Source organism: Sturnira hondurensis, unplaced genomic scaffold, assembly GCF_014824575.4.
Source record: "Sturnira hondurensis isolate 20B ecotype Veracruz unplaced genomic scaffold, ASM1482457v3 Scaffold0016617, whole genome shotgun sequence".
In the NCBI taxonomy this organism is placed as follows: Eukaryota; Metazoa; Chordata; class Mammalia; order Chiroptera; family Phyllostomidae; genus Sturnira; species Sturnira hondurensis.
Genome location: NW_028089248.1, coordinates 3,150,107 through 3,154,705, shown reverse-complemented (window position 1 = coordinate 3,154,705; position 4,599 = coordinate 3,150,107). Strand labels below are relative to the sequence as shown.

Below are 4,599 nucleotides of genomic sequence, written 5' to 3'. Positions count from 1 at the left end.
TGTGATCTCCTATCTCTCCCTCTTCTTATAAAGGCCCTACTCCTGCCCTGGGGGCCCCGCCCTCCGGAGCTCATCCAACCCTAACTTCCTCCCAACAGGCCTTACCTCCTGATACCCTCACCCTGGGGGTTAGGGCTTCGACATGTGGATTTGGTGGGACACAAACACTCAGTCCCTAACAGCTGGCAAACCACAGCCTGTAGGTCCCTGGTGGCCAACTGCCTGTTCGTAGAAATAAAGTTTTATTATTACACAGCCATGCTCACTCATTTACTTGTGGTCTATGGCCAGCTTGCTTCTAAGCGACAAGCAGACTTGAGTAGCTATGACAGTGATTATAAGGCCTAAAATATTTTCTGTCTGGCTCTTTAAAGAGAGTAAATGAACTCCTGGGTTATTCATGATACTTATTTATTTCTGTATGCATATTGTAATTGACTTAACACTTTTTAAAGACATCATCTCCTCCCCTGCATGAAAGATAAAAACAGTGTCACTTTACAGGTGAGAAAGACCCCCAAAGAGGCAAACTCACTTGTACCGGGTCTCACAGCAGAGAACCCCGGAGAGCCAGACCTTCAGGCAGACCTTCGGGCCCCTTACCCAGAGCCGCCCTTAGCCGCATCCTGCTGCTACTGCGCATGTGCATGTGGGAAAGCCCGCGAGGTGCCCCTGCTGCTTCTCTGTACCGGCCCGGGTTGTAGAGGGAGGCCCTTCTGGCAAGTGGGGCTGGGAGGGTGCTGGGGGCTGCAGACCATAGATGGAGGAAAGAGCCTGGGACGAGCCGACCCAGAGGTGTGGGTTCCAGGGTCAGGCCGGCCTGGCTCCGCCTCCGGGGTGGGGGTCGGAAAACGCTGCTCCTGCACAAGCCTGCTGGGAAAGGCGTCGTGCTTCTGTATGTTCGCTCTCTTTTAAACCAAGTCAGAAACCGCTAAGTTTCTGAGTTGCGTGGGTCTGGTCCACGCAAGCCTGTCAGGGTGTGGAGGTCTGTGGCACGTGACAACACGCTGTCGGGGAAGAGGAGCATACAAATTTGATGGGACAGGGCTGGGGGTTCAGTGTGCACCCCCCACCAGTCCTCAGGGTCCGTGGCTGGGGGCATGGGCACAGCATTCCTCATCTTCCCCGTGTATGGTGAGGACATCGGGATTCAAGGGGGTCAGGTGTGTTTGGAGCCCGCAGGGAGCAGCCTTGTTGCAAAGCCTGAGAGAAGGGGGCAGCTCCCAACGTCAGTACTAGGAGAGAGAAGCCCAGGAGGAGGAGGAGAAAACATTGAAATAACAAATACAAGGCACAGGTGTGTACTCCCATCGGCCCTGGGGGTCAGCTGTCACTGCTGCCCATCTGAGGAGGTGCCTCTCCTCCAACCGGCTAACTGAAGAAAAGCTGGGAGTGGGGGGTAGGGAACTGGGGGTGGGCAGCTAGAAAGTACTTTGGCCCCAGCAGTGGGGGATGGTGCTTATCTGTAGCAGACAGGAGGAGGCTGGGACAGAAGTGGCCATATTGACAGCTAGAAGGGAAAGAAAATTTCCACTTACAGTTGCGTTATAAAGGTGCCTGCTCTGCTAAGCAAATTTAAAATTCTATTCGTTGTTTGGAACAAACCTCTTTAAAGAAAATGGCAATTCATTGATCCAGTGCAAGAAGCACAGGGACGTGAACAAATGGTGAGGGTGGTGCACGCGTGCAAAACAAGGACCGCTGTTTGGGATGTGCTGTTATAGATGCCAGATGCTTCCAGAACAGGCCGGAAAGAAGGAGCAAGTTCGTAGGCCTGTCGGCGTTTCTCAAGGTGTCTATCTGGTAGAACGAATTTCAGATTCCTTAGTGTGGTTTCCTGCACGATGAAATTCAACCAGTCCTCAACAAATTGTTTTTTTTTCCTTCTTGGCATAAAAGACCCTGCAGAGTATCTTAGCCCCCAGAAGCATTGCGTCGCATTAAGAACTGTGACCTGACATATGCGTGGTTTCCCAGCCCCGCCTCCCCGTTCCTTCCCGAGCCCGTGGCTCCTCCCCAGCGGGGAGAGAACAGATGTGCCCTGCTACCTATCTTTCTGGAAACCTGCTCCTGAGCTGGAGTCATAACTCTCGGTAACAATACATTCCTGCAGTTCAGAGATCTTTTCTAAGCCTATTTTAGGCATTCGATTGTTGCCTGACTAATAATGGGCTCGTGATGTCGGAGAAGAGACTGCAGGCTACAGTGCAATCGTAGCGTGTAATTGCTCCGCGGCGGCCGGTGTGGGTCCCTGGTTGCTGGGGCAGGAGAGCCTCTTAGGTTCGAGGAGCTATTTTTTCGTGTGATAATAACTGGGCTGCGAGAACCCCAGCAGAGAAACCCACCCAGAGAGCAGCCTCACTCAACAATATATTTAAAAAAAAAGAAAGGGCACAAGAGAACATAAAGAACCCTCGGGGGAATCTTCCACCGCCTGGGGGAAGGCATGGGAGGACCCTTGGACCAGCTGAGTGTTCAGGGGTGGGGGCCAGTGGCCTGGGTGGTAGGCAGGGGGCTGCCCAGCGGTACACACACAATCCCTTTGAACTAAGCGATGAGCCGTGGGTCTGGACGCCCCAGGAGTGGTCAGAGACCTTCATGGTCCCTCCAACTCCAGCTCGCTCCCCTGGGTGGGAGAACTCGGCGCGGCACATTCTGAGCTGCCCGAGTCCCCTGCTCTGGTTCCCATAGCCGTGAACTTGCTCTCACGCTTGTGTGCTGTGCTGGCTTTGGTTGCTTCCTGGTCCCACGGGCCCATGCCCCACAGGCTGCCTGGAGTCCTCTCCCAGAGAAATGACTTGCACTTGAAACTTTGTCTCAGGGTCTGCTTCCAGGGGACCCAAACAGAGCGAAGGGCCATATTGCCTTTTTGTAAGACAGATGTTTTTCTCTGTCCCTTTTTTTTTTTTTGCTTTATTTGTCCCTGCCCTCCTCCCTCCCTGGTGTCTTTGCCCCCTGTTATAAACACTGTATAACTCCTGTGGACCAGGACTGAGCCAGGGCTGGGCTGTAGCAAAGCAGGGGCAGGGTCCTGCCTGTCCCTCTGAGAGGGACAGGGGAGGTGTCAGGTGCCCACACCATGGCGGGGGCAGGGCTTGCTGGTTGGAAGTTCAGGGCAGATCTGCCACCTTCTGGAGAAAGCAGAGGGCGAAGCTCACCTCAGCCCCCAGTGCCCGCCCTCCTGGAGTCTCCGCCTCGGGCAGCTTTCTCACCACTCCCCTCCCCACCGACCCCGAGGGCTAGCGAGTTCCCCGCACCTGGGCCTTAGTGCAGGCAAAGGACAATTCTGGAAGAAGATGTGATACTAATGGAGTTTCAGGCTACACAGCAGCCACTGAAAAAGTCTTGGGTCATGGCTGGGAGGTGAGGGGTCCTGCTGTACCTCACAGAGCGATGGGTTTATTTCAGAAAATAATGCAGAGGACAGCAAGTGATGTGCGATATTTCTGCTTAGGGAAAGAAGCAATGCTTATTGAATGGAATGTCTTTTATGTCCTTAGCTTGTGATAACCAGCAGGCTGTATACATCTAGCAGCTCTTAGGCCTGTTCAGTGCTTAAAAGTATTTGAGTCAGTATTTCTATTCTAGGGATGTGAAAGTCTGAATGTCCAGCCTCTTGAAAAATTGGAAGCTTAGCCACACGCAGACTGCATCCTTCCCTAGTACCACTGGCTGGGACGGAGTAGAGGCCAGCCATCAGATTGGCCTTATGACCTCCCTTTGCCACACTCCCCACAGCTCCCTATTACATGACACTTCTGTCCTCAACGTGCTCTGGTGCTTCACTCACTGACCTGGTCGACTCCTTATTATCACTTATTAGATGGTGCTATGGACTAAATTGTGCCATCTCCCTCCTCCCGAAAATTCGTAGGTGGAAGCCCTGCCCCCAAAGTCACTGTATTTAGAGACAGAGACCACAAGGAGGTAATTAAAGGTAAATGCGGTCAATCGGTGGCCTTATAGAAGAGGACCAAAGAAATGGCCCATTGTGAGTGCACAGTGAGACAGCAGCTACCTATAAGCCGAGAGAAGAGGCCTCAGAATGAAACCCACCTTAATGCACGTTGGCCTTGAACTTCTGGCCTTCACTTCAGCCTGCAGGACTGTGTGAAAAGATGTTTCTCTCGGTTAGGCCGCCCAGCCGGTGGCCTTGTGTTGGGCAGCCCCGGCACACTGGTGCGGAGGGGAGGGCTGTGTGGACCTGAGGCCCGGATGTAGACTGACTTGCACAAGTAGGAAGCAGCAGCACTGGGGTCACCGTCCTGGGTTCCCAGACTCTAAGCAAAATGGCCTCTGAAGGGTTAGGACGCAGCGAGCGGCAGGACCCCTTCGGGGCTCAGAGTGTCCCCAAGCTGACCATGGCCCGTCCTCTGGCCTTTCCCAGCCCACCCCCTGCCTCCTGGGCTTGCTACCCTGAAAAGCCTTGCTGTTCCAGCATCCTCACCATGAGCGTCTGGGGCTGCCTGTCCCGGGGAACCTGCGCCTCTTCTCCAGCCATTGCCTTTGTCACCATCACCAAGGTGGCTTAGACACCACCTCCTCCAGGAGGCCCACCGGGTCCCTCTGATGGGACAGCCCATCCCTCAGCTCCCGAGC

At 54.1% G+C, this 4,599-nt stretch overlaps 1 long non-coding RNA gene across 2 annotated transcripts; it reads right to left on the bottom strand.

Annotated features, from left to right (window-relative positions):
• Positions 1-845: 845 nt before the first annotated feature.
• On the bottom strand, positions 846-4,177 carry LOC119001204 (uncharacterized). 2 transcript variants are annotated; one of them, XR_005069507.1, is made up of 3 exons: positions 4,057-4,177; positions 1,606-1,800; positions 846-1,007 (listed from the first exon to the last, which is right to left on the bottom strand). It is a non-coding gene; the product is annotated as an uncharacterized LOC119001204 (long non-coding RNA). The 2 variants fall into 2 exon arrangements; XR_005069506.1 differs by lacking the exon at positions 4,057-4,177 and adding an exon at positions 2,595-2,825.
• Positions 4,178-4,599: the final 422 nt, after the last annotated feature.